Raw genomic sequence first — 20,025 nt, forward strand, 5'->3', positions numbered from 1 at the left:
GTGGAGTTGCAGGTAGATAGGATAGTGAAGAAGGCGTTTGGTATGCTTTCCTTTATTGGTCAGAGTATTGAGTACAGGAGTTGGGAGGTCATGTTGTGGCTGTACAGGACATTGGTTAGGCCACTGTTGGAATATTGCGTGCAATTCTGGTCTCCTTCCTATCGGAAAGATGTTTTGAAACTTGAAAGGGTTCAGAAAAGATTTACAAGGATGTTGCCAGGATTGGAGGATTTGAGCTACAGGAAGAGGCTGAATAGGCTGGGACTGTTTCCCTGGAGCGTTGGAGGCTGAGGGGTGACCTTATAGAGGTTTACAACATTATGAGGGGCATGGATAGGGTAAATAGACAAAGTCTTTTTCCTGGAGTCGGGGAGTCCAGAACTAGAGGGCATAGGTTTAGGGTGAGAGGGGAAAGATATAAAAGAGACCTAAGGGGCAACCTTTTCACGCAGAGGGTGGTGTGTGTATGGAATGAGATGCCAGAGGAAGTGGTGGAGGCTGGTACAATTGCAACATTTAAGAGGCATTTGGATGGGTTTATGAATACGAAGGGTTTGGAGGGATATGGGTCAGGTGCTGGCAGGTGGGACTAGATTGTGTTGGGATATCTGGTCTGCATGGACAGGTTGGACTGAAGGGTCTATTTCCATGCTGTACATCTCTATGACTCTATGACTCGCTTAAATTTTCAATCAGTTAAAATGGATATGCAGGTTTCAATTGATGAATATGCAAATCCCAGAATTTCATTCAAATCACTGCCTCGAGATAAATGGAGGTTTTATCAGTATAAAGGAGGTGACATGTCCACTCAGACAATACATTTTAGGTGTAAGACCTTGTTTCGAGTGGCTATATCTTAACCTGGAATCAGACTAGCCTTATTTCCAAAGTAGGAATTTATAAAATGCCACATTGACTGACTGTCTACAAATTGTGTGCTTTTTGAACAAAATAAAATGTATCTGCAAATACAAATCTGCAAAGGCTACTTAGCTTCTCATACACGGGAGTGAAGGATTTTGTGAAACTTGAAAGGGTTCAGAAAATATTTACAAGGATGTTACCAGGGTTAGAGGATTTGAGCTATAGGGAGAGGCTGAATAAGCTGGGACTGTTTTTCCTGCAGTGTCGGAGGCTGAGGGGTGAGCTCAGAGACATTTAGAAAAGCATGAGGGGCATGGATAATATAAATACTGTAGACAAAGTCTTTTCCTTGGGGTGGGGGAGTCCAGAACTAGAGGGCATAGCTTAGGGTGATAAGGGGAAGATATGAAAGGGACCTAAGGGGCAACTTTTTCACACAGAAGTTGGTGCGTGGATGGAGTGAGCTGCCAGAGGAAGTGGTGGAGGCTGGTACAATTGTATGAATTAAAAGGCATCTGGATGGGTATACGAATAGGAAGTGTTAAGAGGGATATAGGCTAAGTGCTGGCAAATGGGTCTCGATCAGGTTGTGATATCTGGTTGGCATGGAAGAGTTGGACCGAAGGGTCTATTTCTGTGCTGTACATCTTTATGACTCTATACTACTGCAGCGTGCTGAGGACAGACATGTCAGCAAGTGAGCAGGATGCTGTGGTAAAATGACCGGCTGCAGGAAGATTAGGGTCTTGCTTGTAAACAGACCCGAGGTGTTCTACAAAGCAGTCACCCAGGATGCATTTGGTGAAAAGTCATTTGGACTCAAAACGTTAGCTTGGTCTCTCTGCATGGATGCTGTCTGACCCAATGTGAACATCAACATTTATTTTTATCATTACAGGTTCCAGCATCTGCCATAATTAGCTCCGACATTCCTGTATCCTCTTTGTACATGAAACAAACAAACATTGGGAATTCATAAAACCAAACCAAGGCATCTCTTGCATTTACATATATCTGAGGCACTGGGAGGATAACTGAATGGACCCCTAGTTAACTTCAGCAGAAGCACCTCAGACAGGGATGTTCCCTCCTAGTCAGGGAACACTTCAGCGGTCAGGGACATTCGGCGTTGGATCTTCAGGTGACCGTCATCCAAGGCGCACTTTGGTATATGAAACAACACAGAGTGGCCGAGCAGAGGCTGATAGCCTCAACTGGAATGGCCTCAACCGGGACATTGGGTTTATGTCACACTACTTGTGACCCCACTACATTACACACTCTCACACACACACACTCGTACACACACAAGCATACATATGCACACTCTCATACACATACTCTCTCAGACATACACACACATATTCTCTCACTCACATGCACACACACACAATACAGACACACGCATACACAGTCTCTCTCACACACACACACATATACAGTCTCTCACACACAGTCTCTCTCACACAGACACAAAAACATTCCAAGTGATTAAAGACTTACAGCAATCTAGGTCTATTCAATACATCATCTCAGTTGTATGACACTTTGATCTTTTACTATAACTCTGTGTCCTATGATCCTGCCTCACTAGCTACCTGATGAAGGAACAGCACTCAGAAAGCTTGCACATCCAAATAAACCTGTTGGACTATAACCTGGTGCTGTGTGATTTGTTCACCAAAGTTGCACAACTTCAACAAAATGATATCAAATGCTCAGACAGTCAGTATAAGCGGGATGGGCTGAACAGCCACCATTGCACCATGATAACTCTGTGATTCAGTGATTTGGTGTATTTCCCCTCATTCTCCAACCTTCCTGCTTTAAAGAGGACAAACCTTGTCTCTGGAAAAAACCTGCTGATTAAATCTAATCCTGGGAAAATCCCACATGTAATTCCGAATGCCCCAAATCCTGGAGCTCTCTCCTCAGTGTCACCGAGACTATCCCGTGTTAAGAGACCACATGGAATGCTGCTGTTCCCCGGGGCAGTGAGGAATGTGGGATTAAAGCTGAACTAACACACCAACAGCTACATCCCCCTCCCACAGTCAACTATTGAAAAGAAATGGACTGGGCTGGGGGATTCACTGTCTCTCTCTACCCTGTAACAAATCAAAACACTTATTTTACCCCAGTGACCAGAATCTCCAATCAAATACCTTCTAAAAAGATCTATCAATGAGGTTTCTTAAAAACACACTTACTGTCGAGTCATAGAATTGTAAAGCATGGAAACAGATCCTTTGAGGAGAAAGTGAGGTCTGCAGATGCTGGAGATCCGAGCTGAAAATGTGTTGCTGGAAAAGCGCAGCAGGTCAGGCAGCATCCAGGGAACAGGAGAATCAACGTTTAGGGCATAAGCCCTTCTTCAGGAATGGCTGAAGAAGGGCTTATGCCCGAAACGTCGATTCTCCTGTTCCCTGGATGCTGCCTGACCTGCTGCGTTTTTCCAGCAACACATTTTCAGCTCAAACAGATCCTTTGGTCAAACTAGTACATTCAGTCCAGATATTCAAAATTAACCTCGTCCCATTTGACAACACATGGCCCACATCCCTCTAAACGCTTCTTATACATTTACCCAACAGGATGCTTTTGAAGTGTTGTCATTGTACCAGCCTCCACCATCTCCTCTGGCAGCTTGTTCCATATGCACACCACCCTCTGTGTGAAAAAGTTGCCCCTCAGATCCCTTATCAAGCTTTCCCCACTCACCGTAAAGCTATGCCCTCTAGTTCTGGATGCCCCACCCCAGGGAAATGACCTTCGCTGTTCACCCTATCCATGCCTCTCAGGATTTTATAAACTTCTATAAGGTCACCCCCACAGCCTCTGATGTTCCAGGGAAAATAGCCCCAGCTTATTCAGCCTCTCCCTATAGCTCTAACCATCCAACCCTGGCACCATCCTTTTAAATCTTCACTGAATTATTTTAAATTTCACAACATCCTTCCTACAGCAGGGAGACCAGAAGTGAACACATTATTCCAAACATGGCCTTCTCAATGCCCTGTACAGCCTCACCATGATCTCCCAACTCCTATACTCAAGGCACTGACCAAAGCTCATTATCAAAAGCAAACATTAATTGAAGATGTAATCACTGTTTAAAACAAAGTCAAGTAACGTACACATATAAATAGCGATCCCTCTAAACATCCCCAAAACACACCAACATAATCTCAGTCAAAACCAGAAGAACTGCAGATGCTGTAAATCAGAAACAAAAACAGGAGTTGCTGGGAAAGCTCAGCAGGTCTGACAGCATCTGTGGAGAGAAATAAAAAGAGTTAGAGCCTCTGAGGAAGGGTCACTGGACCCAAAACGCTAACTCTGATTTCTTTCCACAGATGCTGCTCGAACTGCTGAGCTTTTCCAGCAATTGTCTGTTTTTCTCTCTCACACAATCTCACTCTTCATGAAAACAGAAAAGCGAATATTCTCTGCAGGGACTGTATTTGTGAAAGTAAGGACACTTCAGCCAATAGGTCATTGTTGAAGACAGAATGTCTGAGGCATAAAACCTTTCAAAGTCTATCACCTCCGTGTTCTCACACGTGTGGCCATCACTAATCACACACACACAGGGCTGTCCCCGGTATCTATCAGCTTGTTCAGGGAAATACAATCGAGAAGTTCACAAGTGGTGACCTTTAAAGAAATCACTCCAGGTGTTATCACAAAATGTAAAATATTTTCCACAATCCTCTAAAATATAAGTTTTAAAATAAACAATAAATCAATAGTGTCCATATATTAAATGGGAATACCATCCCGGCAAGATCTCTTTGAAATCACTCCTCATTCTGTATTGTAAATATATCATCGTTCCTTCAGTGTCACTGGGTTGAAATCCTGGAATTCTCTCCCTAAGGAACATTGTGGATCTACCGACAGCACATAGACTGCAGTGGTTCAAGAAGGCAGCTCACTCCCACCTTCTCAAGGGGCTCCAGTGATGTGGCAATAAACGATGGGCCCAACCAGGAATGCCCACATCACAAATTAAGAATTTGAAAGAAGTATGTTCACAGTAATTCCTCTAAAGATATCCTGACAGTTTCAAACGTTCAGGTCCAACAATGTCTGCTGCTGAAGCATAATTATGTTGTTCGATGTCACTTCGACCCTCCCCTCTCCAAAATGAAATCTCTCACTCTAAAGGTGCGTGTGTGTGTCGGTAGCTCAGTGGTTAGCACTGCAGCCGCACAGCGCCAGAGACCTGGGTTCAAATCCCCCCTCAGGCAACTGTCTGTGTGGAGTTTGTACATTCTCCCCATGTCTGCGTGGGTTTCCTCCCACAGTCCAAAAATGGTCAGATTAGGTGAATTGGCCATGCTAAATTGCCTGTAGCGTTAGCTGCATTTGTCAGGCATGAATGTAGGGGAATGGGTCTGGGTGAGTTTCTCTTTGGAGGGTCGGTTTGGGCTGAAGGGCCTGTTTCCACGCTGTAGGGAATCTAACCTAAAAATCTTCCTTTCCTCTCTCCTCATTTAGTTTCTGCTCTCCATACTCACCACTGCGTGGAGCCTTTTACATAGCACCCATCTGGGTTTTTTTCTCCTTTGTGATTGTTGTGGTTCAGTTCGCCGAGCTGGGAATTTCTGGTGCAGATGTTTCGTCCCCTGTCTCGGTGACATCCTCAGTGCTTGGGAGCCTCCTGTGAAGCGCTTCTGTGATCTTTCCTCCGGCATTTGTAGTGGTTTGAATCTGCCGCTTCCGGTTGTCAGTTCCAGTTGTCTGCTGCAGTGGTCGGTATATTGGGTCCAGGTCGATGTGCTTATTGATTGAATCTGTCGATGAGTGCCAAGCCTCTAGGAATTCCCTGGCTGTTCTCTGTTTGGCTTGGCCTATAATAGTAGTGTTGTCCCAGTCAAACTGTCCTCTGCGTGCTTGTCCTCTGCGTGTGTGGATACTAAGGATAGCTGATCCGCCAAAAAACGGATACCCCCGCAATTTCATCAACAGATGCCTAAAGGAAAGACAATGGAATGAGGACAAGCCACAACCCAAAGGTCTAGCCACACTACCATACATCAAGAGCATTTCCGAATTGACAGCCAGACTACTGCGACCACTAGGACCCATAACAGCACACAAACCAATAGCCACACTCAGACAACAACTCACCAGGACAAAGGACCCGATACCCAGCATGAGCAAAACCAATGTAGTGTACAAAATCCCATGCAAGGTCTGCACAAAACACTACATAGAACAAACAGGAAGACAGCTAACGATCCGCGTCCATGAACACCAACTAGCCACGAAACGACATGACCAGCTATCCTTAGTATCCACACACGTAATCCACAACATCCCTCAGCACTGTCCACAACTCTGCCTACCTTAGTGTCATCTGCAAATTTACTAACCCATCCTTCCACACCCACCTCCAGATCATTTATAAAGATGACGAAGAGCAGTGCCCCCCAAACAGATCTTTGTGGCACACCACTGGTAACCAAGCTCCAGGATGAACATTTCCCATCAACTACCACCCTCTGTCTTCTTTCAGCGAGTCAACGTCTGATCCAAACCGCTATATCACCCTCAACCCCATGCCTCCCTATTTTGTGCAACAGCCTACCATGTGGAACCTGATCGACATCTTACTGAAGTCCATTTCCACCACATCAACCGATTTACCTTCATCCACCTGTTTTGTCACTTACTCAAAGAACTCATGACCTACCCTTCACAAAAGTGTGTAGACTATCCCTAATTAAATTATTCCTTTCCTGATGATTATAAATCTTATCTCGCATAACCTTTCCAATACCTTACCCACAACTGAAGTAAGGCTCACTGGTCTATAATTATCAGGGTTGTCCCGACTCCCCTTCTTAAACAAGGGAACAACATTTGCTATCCTCCAGTCTTCTGGCACTACTCCTGTCGACAATGACGACATAAAGATCAAAGCCAAAGACTCTGCAATCTCCTCCCTGGCTTCCCAGAGAATCCGAGGATAAATCCCATCCAGCCCAGGGGGCTTATCTGTTTTCAGATCGACCAAAATTCATAAAACCTCCCCTTTGTCAACCTCAATCCCATCTAATCTAGTAGCCTGTATCTCCATATTCTCATTAACATTACACTTTCCATTGTGAATACTGACGAAGTGTATTCATTAAGCACTTCCCTTATGTCCTCAGATTCCACACACAATTTCCTAATACTGCCTTTGATTGGCCCTAATCTGGCTCTTTTTAGCCCTCTCTTCAGATCTTTTCTGGCTAACTTATAACTCTCAAGCCCCCTAACTGAGCCTTCATGCCTCATCCTCACACAAACCTTCTTCTTCCTCTTGACGAGAGCTTCAACTTCTTTCATAAACCGTGGCTGCCTCTCTCGAGAACTACCTCCCTGCCTGATAGACATTTACTTATCAAGGGCCCGCAGCAGCTGTTCCTTGAATAAGCTTCACATTTCAAGTGTGTCAATCCCTGCAGTTTCCTTCCCCATCTTAAGCATCTGAAATCTTGCTTAAACATATTGTAATTGCCTTTCTCACAGCTGTAACTCTTGCCCTGCGATATATACCTATCCCTGCCCAATGTTATTGTAAACATAACCAAATTGTGGTCACTATCATCAAAGTGCTCACCTACCTCCAAATCTAATACTGGCCAGGTTCATTCCCCAGTACCAAATCCAATCTGGCATCGTCTCTTGTTGACTTGTCTACCCACTTCCTGAAGAAGGGCTTATGCCCGAAACGTCGATTCTCCTGTTCCCTGGATGCTGCCTGACCTGCTGCGCTTTTCCAGCAACACATTTCCAGCTACCCACTGTGTCAGAAAACTCTCTTGCACACATTGAAAAAAAACTGAATCATCTAAACTATTTGAACTATAGTATTTCCAGTCAAAATTGGGGAAGTTAAAGACCCCCATAACAACTACCCTGGAGCAGCTCCCTCCTTTCCCAGTACAGATGCCAATGTCCTGTGAATTCAAACCCATTTCTCCAAAATCAATCTTTGTGCCTCACGTTAACCTCTTTAATTTTATTGATCCTGTACCAATTAACCTGTGGGTAGTAATCCAGAAATTATTCCCTTTTTGGTTCTGATTTTTAATTTCACATTTCCTCAGGAGAAACGTTTTCCTCATTCTCCGAATATCATTGGAACTGACATGGACCACAGCAAGTGGATCTTTCCCCTTTCATTCTAATTCCCCTGTATCCCAGATTAGATCTCCTGAACGCTGGCACCAGGCAACACAACCTTCAGAATTCTCAATCCTTCCCACAAAGAGCAGTGTCCGTTCCCCTGACAATACTATCCCCGATTACATTTACATTTCTCTTTTCTCCCCTCCATCAGGACCATCATCCTATCCCACAGGATTATGGTCAGTTTGCTCACTCTCCCTCCAGCCCACACTCTCATCCACAGAGGGAGCAAGAATCCCAAATCTGATCGACTAACTCCCTCAGCACTACCTCATAGTCATAGTCACACCCTCCTGTCCCTGATCACTGACCGAATACGAGGCAGTTAATCGAAGATGTGTGACTGCCTCCTGAAACACAGCATTCAGGTAACTCTCCCCATCCCTGATGAGTCACAGTGATTGGGGCTTAGACTCCAGCTCATCAACTATGAGCCAGAATTCCTCAAACAACCAACACTTGCTCCAGATGTGGTCCCTTTGAAGCACAATGGGCTGTACCAGTTTCTCCACCATCCAGGTATAATACATCCCCTGGCCCTGCAACTCCCTTTCATTTACTCAGCTCTTCATTTGTTTTTTCAAAGTTTTCTTCTCGTCTTTTACATTGTAACATGTAAATATTTCCCCAATTTACCTGAAATTTGAAATTTATAAAACAGTTAAATTAGTAGCAGTTAGCAACCAATGAACTTACAGTTTTTCTGTGAGGTCACCTTTTCCGTTTGTGCTGAGCCTCTGATCCTGGGAATTACTTAATCTGAGTGACAATAATAACTTACGAAGTGTGATCCAAAAACCATAATGGAGAGAGACAGTGTCTGCACTGTGTGGAAACAGGCCATTCAGCCCACACTGACCTCTTGAAATACATCCTTGGGCAGCAAGGTGGCACAGTACCAGTGACCTGGGTTCAATTCCCACCTCAGGTGACTGACTGTGTGGAGTTTCCAAGTTCTCCCTGTGTCTGCGTGGGTTTCCTCTGGGTGCTCCGGTTTCCTCCCACAGTCTAAAAATGTACAGGTGAGGTGAATTGGCCATGCTACACTGCCTGTAGTGTTAGGTGCTGGGTGGGCGGACTTCGGCAGGTCGGTGTGGACTTGTTGGGCCGAAGGGCCTGTTTCCACACTGTAAGTAATCTAATCTAATCCTCTGAGACCCAACCTCCAACCAGGCAATTCCACATCTTATCATTGAGCCTGCACATCCCTGGAAGCTATGGTCTATTTAGCATGGCCAATCCACCTCAACCTGCACATCTTTGGATTGTGGGAGGAAACCGGAGCACCCAGAGGAAACTTATGCAGACACAGAATGTGTAAACTCCATATAGACAGTCGCCTGAGTCCCTGGTGCTGTGAGGCAGCAGTGCAAACCACTGAGTCACCCTCTCCAGTGTGAAAGAGGGACAGAGAGAGAGTGTGAGAGACAGGGACAGAGAGAGAGGGAGAGAGTATGAAAGAAAGGGCAGAGACAGTGTGTGAGAGAGATAGGGACAGAGAGTGGGAGTGAGAGAATGGACAGAGACAGAGTATTTGAGAGACCAGGACAGAGAGAGAGAGAGAGAGAGAGAGACAGGTTGATGGAGAAAGAGTGCGAGAGATAGAGATGGAGAGAATCCATGAAAGCTTACAGAGTGTCAGGCCGTTCCTGTCCAAATGCCCCAGTGAAACATGAGGAGAGTTTGGATAAAAGAGTACCCAGTCAGTGCTGTCTGTGACTGTGTACTCAGTTACACACCCAACCTTCCAGACTATACCATCGAGCTGAGTCTGTGCAGTAGGGAAGATTGTGAGATGTGGATGATGAGAGACAGAGACTTACCTCGATGTTAAAACACTCTGCTTTGATCCCTGTGCCTTGGGAATATTTAAGTGGAAAGGCAGAACAGGGAGAAGTTCATCAGCTCACACACAGCATCATGGGCAACATTTTCAAATATTTTCTGATGACCTTAACCATTGATATTGTGTCACAGTCTCAAGACAGAAACATTATAGATTAGATTACATTACAGTGTGGAAACAGGCCCTTCGGCCCAACAAGTCCACACCGACCCGCCAAAGCGCCACCCACCCATACCCCTACATTTACCCCTTACCTAACACTACGGGCAATTTAGCATGGTCAATTCACCTGACCTGCACATCTTTGTGACTGTGGGAGGAAACCGGAGCACCCGGAGGAAACCCACGCAGACACGGGGAGAATGTTCAAACTCCACACAGTTAGTCGCCTGAGGCAGGAATTGAACCCGGGTCTCCGGCGCTGTGAGGCAGCAGTGCTAACCGCTGTGCCACCGTGCCGCCCACTATGATAATTGAGAGATAATTCCGATCCAGCACATCATTCCGTGCTGAGATCAGAGCTTCCCTTGGAACTAAAGTACCAGCTTCACAGACCCGAGCTGGTATAGTTACTGTGGTAAACATTGCCAGGGTTACCATGATGTGGGATTGAACACCAAGTACAGTGTGGAATGTCAGGGCACCAGGTGTAGACAGTCAGAGCTCCTGGCAAAAGTGAAGACTGCAGATGATGGAAACCAGAGTTTAGATCAGAGTGGTGCTGGAAAAGCACAGCAGGTCAGGAAACATCCGAGGAGCAGGAAAATCATCAGTACATGGTTGAAGAGCTTCAGGGCAGAGGAGATGACCTGGGGTTTGCAGTGAGAGAGAGAGAGACTCACTGAGATTCTTGTGGAGAGAGGAGGAGAACTTCTTCAAGGTAGGCATCCTTACAAGAGGATTCTCAGTAAGGTTAAAATCAATGAGACAAAAGTGAGGCCTGCAGATGCTGGAAACCAGAGTCAAGATTAGATTTCCTGGTTTACCTGAAACACTCCTGACTTTTTCAACAAAGGATGCATCTTAACAATTTCTCTGAAAAATATCACCAATTTCCCACAGCAGTCACTGATTCCTGTGGAATCACAGATTGTAGTATTTTGTCTCTCTCTGTCTATTCCACTCCATCTCTCTCTCTGTCACTCTGTCTGTCTCTGTCTGCCCCTGTTTCTCTCTCTCTCTGTTCCACTCTCTCTCTCTCTGTCTCTCTGTCTGTCTCTGTCTGCCCCTGTTTCTCTCTCTCTTTCTGTTACATTCTCTCTCTGTCCATGTCAGTTTCCCTCTGTCTATTTCTGTCTGTGTCTCAGTCAGTCTCACTGTTTCAGCCCCTCCCTTTCTGAGTCTGTCCCTCTCACTGCTCCAGTTAATAAAGCTGAGGACAATGTGTGCATTATCCACTGCTCTCTCTACCTGTTTTGACACCTTTAATTATCTGTGCACATGTATTGCCCAACTCCCCCTACCCCGGCACACCCCCTTTAGATTTGCCCCCCTCCATTTCATGTTGTCTCTCAATGTCCTTCCCACCAAAGAGCATCACCTCCCACTTCTCTGCACTGAACTCCATCTGCCCCCGCTCTCCCCCTACTCCCGCAAATTGTCAAAGTCCCGCACTGTACCCAACACAGTTTGCAATTCTTCCTGATTTGGTGCCAACTCCAAACTTTGAAATTGTCCCCTGCACAGCAAGATCCCAATCATAAATAAATATCCAGCAAAGCAAAATGCCTAACACTGACTCCTGGGAAGCGTGTGGGAGGTGATGGGGTGCGGAGTTGAGAGGGGTGCGTGTGTGTGCAGTGGGGAACTGTTCTGCAGTTTCGAGTCACACCGGGCACCACACGAGCCCAATTCAATCCCTTCACTGTACAATACCATCTCTGGAAGGACAGGAGCACACACCCTTGAGGATCAGGTGGATTCTGTGTGGGTAAGATAAGAGCAAGATATTTGTGGTTGAATATTAATTACTTCCCACACCATCAGGACACAATTAATGTGAGCTTCCTGCTATCGAGCAAACAGATTGTACAACCTCAAACCCTGAGACCATGCTGCCCAGCTGGTTCAACTGGTCTCTGTGGGAAGGGACGACTGTACCACCTTTATCTCAGTGTGACAACGTGACTCATTCTCTGTTGTTATAAATAGGCACAACATTGCTCTGGGTAATCGTTCTTCCCGATATCTGGCAAATTAATCCTCGGGCAAAAAATATCTCATTAAACAGGAGCCACAGAGAATTTCAGAAATGTTCACCATTCAAACACATCTCCCTATTGCAATAGTTGCTGGAAGTCATTGTTTCATCCGGAGCACTGAGAGTACAGAGACACACATCTATACCATTTCACCAGCTCAGAATGCACTTAAATAACTTCACAAACAAACAAGTGAGATCTCTGCATGGCTCTGAAACAGTATCCACAGAACAGACCCTCTGACAGAGAGTGGTAATTCCTCAGCACGGACCCACTGACAGTGCTGCACTCCCTCAGTACTGACCCTCTGACAGTGTGGCACTCCCTCGGCACTGACCCTCTGACAGTGCGGCACTCCCTCAGCACTGACCCACCGACAATGCGGCACTCCCTCAGCACTGACCCTCTGACAGTATGGCACTCCCTTAGCACGGACCCACTGACAGTGCTGCACTCCCTCAACACAGACTCTCCAACAGTGCAGAACTATCTCAGCTCTGACCCTCTGACAGTGTGGCACTCCCTCAGTACTGACTCTCTGACAGTGTGGCACTCCCTCAGCACTGACCCTCCGACAGTGCAGCACTCCCTCAGCACTGACCCTCTGACAGTGCTGCACTCCCTCAGCACTAACCCTCTGACAGTGTGGCACTCCCTCAGCACTGACCCTCTGACAGTGCGGCACTCCCTCAGCACTGACCCACTGACAGTGCTGCACTCCCTCAGCACTGACCCTCTGACAGTGTGGCACTCCCTCAGCACTGACTCTCTGACAGTGCAGCATCCCTCCTTCACTGACCCTCCAACAGGGCAGTGCCCCCTCAATACTCACCCTCCAAGAGTGCAACATTCCCTCCGCACTGAGAGGGTGGCATTCCCTCAGCACTGACCTCCCACAGTATGGTCTATCTGTACCCCTGTGCTGTTCCTCTTCCTGTCCTATAGTGGTTGCTCCGTCACTCACAGCCTCGGAGTAAAGATTGAGGTAAACAATGAGGTTGGAGGTAGGGGCTGGTTTTTAGAACCTCCACCCCCTGTCAGATGTACTGGGTATATCTCTGTCAAAACATGAACACAACCCGCTGGCTGTGAATGCAGTGAGTGGCTGGGGATTAGGTGCTGCTATCTCCTGAATAGTTTGTGAGAGGTCACGGCTGTGGGAATAGGTGGTTCCCATTGGAACTCAGTGGGAGATGGACATTGAATCATCATTGTTTGTACAAAGCCAGACTCACTATTTCTCTTGGTCTCGACTGTGGAGCCTGTGATAAAACATGTGTGATTTATGTATTTACTAACATTGTGAGCATAATTAGCATGAAAACACCAATGTGGTTAATTATAGTAGGGGGTGTCAACTTCCCCAGTATGACTTGAGATGGTCATCATGAAAAAGGGTCACTAGACCCGAAACGTTAACTCTGTCTCTCTCTGTAATCCGTACGAGACCTATTGAGTTTCTCCAGCAGGTTCTGATAGTTTCACGTCTCCTAACACCCCAGATCTTTATTTTATTGTCAATGATCCAGATCACATCAGCCTAATAGCTATCTAATTTATTGCTTCATATTCCTCAGTTCCACCGTGAGCTGGTATTTGGAATTGAGAAGGTGTTTACAGGGAAAAGGTTTCCAGGGTCAGGGAAAAAAGAAGGGGGTGAGGTATGGGACTAATTTGATGGTGTACAGAGCCATCAGAGTCACAATGGGTAGAATGGCCTCATAAATCTAACCCAATCTTTGTTCCACTTCCATCCAGAGGGTGTCCCAGTTTGTAAAAGTCCTGGGAGTTCACAGCAGTGAAACAGTTCCTGTCACAGGTATGGGCAGGTCTGAAGCTGTTTGTTCCCATCGGTAACTAATTGGAATGATGTTGTAAGACTGAACGTGTCCTCAGGCAGTGGGAGTTGTAAAATGATGCAGAAAAACAATTCAACAACTCTCAAAGACAGATACATTACTCGATGACTTCCTTCTATTAATTTAAAAAAATACTTTATTCATAAGAAATCTCTTTGTATCCAAACATGGTGACAAATGCAATTTGGTTTTGTGCAGAAGAATGTCAAATAAACAACCAAACATTGACTCTATCCAACAAACCAGAGACCTCTCTTACACATACAAGACTTTGGTTGAGACACTAGGAAGGTCCAATAACTGGACAGACCCCCATTTCCCTTCAGCAGAAAGAGCTCAGATGGTGGTCTTTCCCCACAGCACCTTGGCAGCAGCTGCCCCAGGTGTTAATGCATCCCTCGGCATGTCGTCCTGGAGCTTGGAATGTGCCAGTCTGGAACACTCGGTCAGGGTCAACTCCTTCCTCTGGAAGACCAGCAAGCTTCGGGCAGACCAAAGAGCGTCTGTCACTGAATTGATGGTCGTCCAGGTGTTTGTCTCGGTGTGTGTTCTGGGGAGCACACCGTCCCACATCACGGAGCTGCTCGCAATGAACCGCGACAAAAACCACTGCATCTTTCTCCAGAGTTACTTTGCAAAGGCACATTTCAGGAGGAGATGTGTGACAGCCTCTGTGCCCCTGCACCTGCCGAGCGATATCTTGGGGCTTGTTGGAAAGGTCTGGATTCAGCGAAGGGGCTCAATACAACACACAAACAAGGCACGAGGGAGTGGGCAGCCCTGCCTGACTCTGGATCTGATCGGGAAGCTTTCTGATTCCCACCCATTGATTGAGACTGCGCTAACGATGTTGGTGTAGAGCAGACAGATCCAGTTGCAGGTTCCCTCCCCAAAGCCCATTTTGGGGAGCACGTCCCACATACAAGTGTGTGATATCCTGTCCAAGACCTTCTCCTGATCCAGGCTGATGAGGCAGGCGTCCATCCCCCTGACCTGCACATAGGTGATCGTATCCCTGAGGAATGTGAGGCTCTCCGTGACCTGAGATAGGTCTCAGCTGAAACCCTGTCCCTCTGACAATGGGGCTGTCACTCAGCTGCTTGGTCATTGAGCTCAGAGTGACTCACATTGAGTCTCCCTGACATTATCATTCATTCTGTCTGGTTCAGGGTTTCAGGTTACACAGAGTGGGCTGACACTCGATCTGAAGTATAACTGAAGACAAACATTCAGAGGCAGAAAGTGAGGACTGCAGATGCTGGAGAGTCAGAGTCGAAAAGTGTGGCACTGGTGAAGTACAGCAGGTCAGGCAGCGTCCAAACAGCAGGGGAATTGATATTTCTCTCATTAGTGATTCATCAGACCTTCCTGATGAAGGGTTTATGCCTGATACATCAATTCTCCTGCTCCTCGGATGCTGCCTGACTTGCTGTACTTTTCCAGTGACACACTTTGGAGGCAGTTTGATGAGTCCTGTTGCTGACCATTAAACTAACATTGCAGGCTTACCCTCTTTACCGGAGAGTCAGAGATTCCTATTGGACAATCCTGGTGTAAATTCCCATAAATATCTGTCTCTAGGACAAACATATTATATAATGGAAGAATTAAAGGAATTCTCTGCAAATAATAAACTAAGCCAAACAATTGGAATCCCATGAGCATTTTCCTATTGGATTGTATCTCTGTGAGTTGTTCTGTGCAGGAAGATTGAGCTATTTGTAATATTGTGGAATAACTCAGTCCAATAAGGACAGGAAAAGGCAGTCTAATAATTTCCTAAATTATCAATGTTCATGTGTTGGGAATCCAGTCTGGGACTTTACGTTTTTGCGATAGCGTTCTCTGAACACAAACCGTAAAGATTGTTCTTTTTTCTGCAGAAATTTCCGGATGCACTGAGAAGGGAAAGCTTCCATCCTTGGCTTGAGTTTTATTTCTAACCTATCCATTCCCCACCCTGGAATGATCCAACATTGACATTTATCTCCTGTTTCTGAGTCAAACTCTCCCAGATCCACTGCAAGTTTCCCCTTTAATAAATGTGTGCAAGTACATTGGTTAAAGTTTGGGAGAAGATTTGTAGCTCGGGTGCTCGTTGTTGTGGTTCTGTTCGCCGAGCTGGGAATTTGTGTTGCAGACGTTTCGTCCCCTGTCTAGGTGACATCCTCAGTGCTTGGGAGCCTCCTGTGAAGTGCTTCTGTGATCTTTCCTCCGGCATTTGTAGTGGTTTCAATCTGCTGCTTCCGGTTGTCAGTTCCAGCTGTCCGCTGCAGTGGCCGGTATATTGGGTCCAGGTCGATGTGCTTGTTGATTGAATCTGTGGATGAGTGCCATGCCTCTAGGAATTCCCTGGCTGTTCTCTGTTTGGCTTGTCCTATAATAGTAGTGTTGTCCCAGTCAAACTCATGTGGCCCAATATACCGGCCAGTGCAGTGGACAGCTGGAACTGACAACCGGAAGCGGCAGAGACAAACCACTATAAATGCCGGAGGAAAGATCACAGAAGCACTTCACAGGAGGCTCCCAAGCACTGAGGATGTCACCTTGACAGGGGACAAAACGTCTGCAACACAAATTCCCAGCTCAGCGAACAGAACCACAACAAGTATATTGGCTCCGTGCAGTACTGAGTGTGGACAAAGATGCTGATGCAGATTAATTCAGGTGGGTGTGAGCTTCCTGACACCAGCTATTCAACAGTTCTCCCAATAATGAGGAGAAGGGAGCTGTCTGTCTCAGGTGCCTGAGGTGGAGCGGGGTCCAGAACCAGCGGGGCTCTGACCGATACTTGGAGTTGTCGTCAGCTCCATCCCCTCTGCTAGAAAGAGGGTGGGGATCTGAGCAAGGACGGGGGTGGTGGGGTGGGAATTGAGTCTGTGCTTCCACCAATAGGGGCTCCTGTCGCTGGCTGAGGGGAGGGCCTTGTGTTGCCATGGCAACCAGTATCAGTGATGGTGGAGGGAGTGGGTTGGATGGCTCTGGGAGAACAAGTCCCACATGTCTCCTTGGAGAAGCTCCAGCTCACGGGCAAAGCCATCGAGAAGCTTCATGTAGTGCCCGGCTGTGGTCACGGTGTCGATGGGGCTCAGACGGGTGAAGCTCTCCCGTCCGAGCTGTGCCCTGTTCAGATGGAGTTCCCCATCGGTGCCAGGCCCCGAAACCTCCCACGGGAGCTTGCTCCCCAACCTGAGCCCCTCTCTCTCGGAAATGCCCCTCGTGCCAATCCACTCTGCACTGAGGGGCTTTCCTGGGTTTGCCCCTCCTCTTCCATGATCTGAAGGGGATGCTGCTCCATTTCTGGATCCACTTCAGCCCCACGCTCCTGATCTTTGAACACCCGGTGCAGAGGGGACCAGGCAGATCGGGAGACCTCCTCATTGGCCTGTTCCTGGGCCTGGTCAAAGTGGCCCTCAGCAGGGTCCAGGCAGTGGGCAGTCGAGGGGGATGTTTGTCCTGACTGTCTGACCCTCTTCCTCGGCTGGGTCAGTACCCGGGTGTACCTGGAGAGTGAGCACGTGGTGTCCATGGGAACAGTTCAGGCCTTCAGTGACTGATGGGCACAGGGAGCACTGAGCTGTGTCATTAATCCTGGAAATACCATTTTAATGAGATTTAAATTTCCATCCAATTCCTATTTTGGGTTTTCTCACAGTGGGTCAGTCCTGCTCCTTTTAAATCGAGATTGCATTGTTTACTGTTCCTTCACAAAAGATATAAATAGATACAAACTGACACTGGGACATTTGGTTCAGGAAGTGTGTGTGTAATTTTGCAATTAAGTAGTTATAAACATGTGGGAATATTGGTTCCAGTTGTATCATTCACCAAGTGACTCTCTGAAATTTAACACTTCAAAGATTACCGTGGATCCTGTACAGAAGAAGTCTTGGTTGGTATAGTTCCCAGTACAGAGACAGCCATTGTGTGATCACTGTGCCCTGTTAGATAAGACTGTCTCAGGGAGAGAGTGTGTACAATGTCCTCTTACTGCTGTGACATGTTGCTGCTTTGCTGCTATGTTTGCAATGTATCACAAATAAAGTTAAAATGATTTGACTGACACTGTGTGGTCGTGTCCGGTTTAATACACGTGAACTCAGATTATATTCAGGAACTCAGTTAATCATTTCACCACCAGCTGCTATAAGCTCCTCTTACCTGGTTCCATTCTGACCCATCCAGTCAGAGTCAGAGGTTCATCTGCAGTGGATTTCCTTCTTGCTCCCACAGTGTTCCCTCGAGAATCCCGCAAAGATCTGTCCTTGGCCCCTTCCTATTTCACAGCCACACGTTAACTCTCGCTCACATCATTAGAAAACATGTTAAGTTCCACTCATACCCACTGATGATACCCAGCTCGATCTCCCCACCACTCAGATACTGACAGAGGGGGTGCACCCTCTCACACTCTGTATAAAGAAGATACACAGACCCCTCCAATTGAGGCTATAATTTACAATATTGATCCTGTCCAACTTGTCCCGTTTCCAAATTCATTCTTGTGATAGGGAGTGCTCCTGACAAGGACAGTTTTTTTGTCCATCCCTCCTTGTCCCTGATTGGATGGATCTGTCAGGGAACTGGGAAAGGTGTGATGGATTGAATAGCCTCCTTCTATGCTGTCAGATACCATGATCAAAATGATCAATCATAGTTATTTCGAAATGTGTATCACATTTCACAAACTCATCAGGATCTACTTCTCAATGTTGCCCACAGACAGTAGAGCTGCTTTATAAACCTGCAGAGAGAACGTGTCCAGCAGATACTGATCACACATTGATCCAGCCAGGAATGTGACAAACTATTCCAGACACCAAGTTCTGGAGAGGTTTCCCTGGATTCTTATGAGACAGGAGACATCAGCAGACAAAGCAACAAGAACAGATCACAAACCACATCAGGAAATCCTGGGAACACACAGCAGCTCAGACAGTAACTGTGGAGAGACCAAGCAGCTTGATACCTGAACAGGAGGAACAGTGGGACCTTTGTCACAGCACCATCAGATCTTGCTGTGTGTTGGTGGTTTAGGGTGTAGGTTTGCTCGCTGAGCTGTAGGTTTGATATCCGGACATTTCATTACCTGGCTAGGTAACATCATCAGTGGCGACCTCCAAGTGAAGTGAAGCTGTTGTCTCCTGCTTTCTATTTATATGTTTGTCCTGGATGGGGTTTGTGGTGATGTCATTTCCTGTTCATTTTCTGAGGGGTTGATAGATGGTATCTCGATCTATGTGTTTGTTTATGGCATTGTGGTTGGAGTGCCAGGCCTCTCGGAATTCTCTGGCATGTCTTTGCGAAGACTGTCCCAGGATAAATGTGTTGTCCCAGTCGAAATGGTGTTTTTTTTCCTCCGTGTTGGTGGTTGTTTAATTCACTGTCACTTCTTCAGGAAGATCCACCTCCAGGAAGTTCTGCTCCTCTGTTTGATGTGACCTCCCTTTGACCCTGGTCCCTGCTCTCTCTCTCTCTCTCTCTCTCCCCTCTCTCTCTCCTCTCTCTCTCTCCCCCCTCTCTCTCTCTCTCTCTCCCTCTCTCTCTCCCCCCTCTCTCTCTCTCTCCCTCTCTCTCTCTCTCCCTCTCCCTCTCTCTCTCCCCCTCTCCGTCTCTCTGTCTCTCCTCTCTCTCTCTCTCTCTCCCCCCCCCCCCCTCTCTCTCTCTCTCTCTACCCCCCTCCTTGTGTTGGTTTGGGGTTGTATTGATCAATCTGAGATCCAGCCGATCCAACAGGAACTTTCACTGGGAAAGGGGAGAAATCCTTGTGAAGTGACAGGGGAATGTACAGTGAGATAAATGGACAGTTCTTTCAAAGAGCTGGGGCTCAGGCATGTTAAACTAAATGGCCTTCTTCTGTGCTGTAACACTCTTTGAATCTAAAACTGGAACTGATCCCTCCTGGTGTTGAACAGCTCAATCTAATTTCCTGTCTCCTGTCTCCCCTCTCGGGAGAACAACCCCAGCTTCTCCAATCTCTCGACAGAACTGAAGGCTGTCACCTCTGGAACATTCCTGTCAATCTTTTCTGTCACTTTCTGAAGCCTCCACAACCTCCCTACAG

At 46.7% G+C, this 20,025-nt stretch overlaps 1 long non-coding RNA gene across 1 annotated transcript in view; it reads left to right on the forward strand.

Annotated features, from left to right (window-relative positions):
• The window catches only part of LOC148139987 (uncharacterized), a 207,227-nt gene extending 205,335 nt beyond the window's left edge, over positions 1-1,892 (forward strand). Inside the window, exon 3 of the long non-coding RNA XR_015752990.1 lies at positions 1,766-1,892. This is a non-coding gene — a long non-coding RNA (uncharacterized LOC148139987). The remainder of the gene's footprint in view (positions 1-1,765) is intronic.
• The last annotated feature ends 18,133 nt before the right edge of the window (positions 1,893-20,025 follow it).

This window comes from Chiloscyllium plagiosum, unplaced genomic scaffold, assembly GCF_037043375.1.
Source record: "Chiloscyllium plagiosum isolate Xiang-an unplaced genomic scaffold, Cpla_swu_hap1 HiC_scaffold_35, whole genome shotgun sequence".
Taxonomy (NCBI): domain Eukaryota; kingdom Metazoa; phylum Chordata; class Chondrichthyes; order Orectolobiformes; family Hemiscylliidae; genus Chiloscyllium; species Chiloscyllium plagiosum.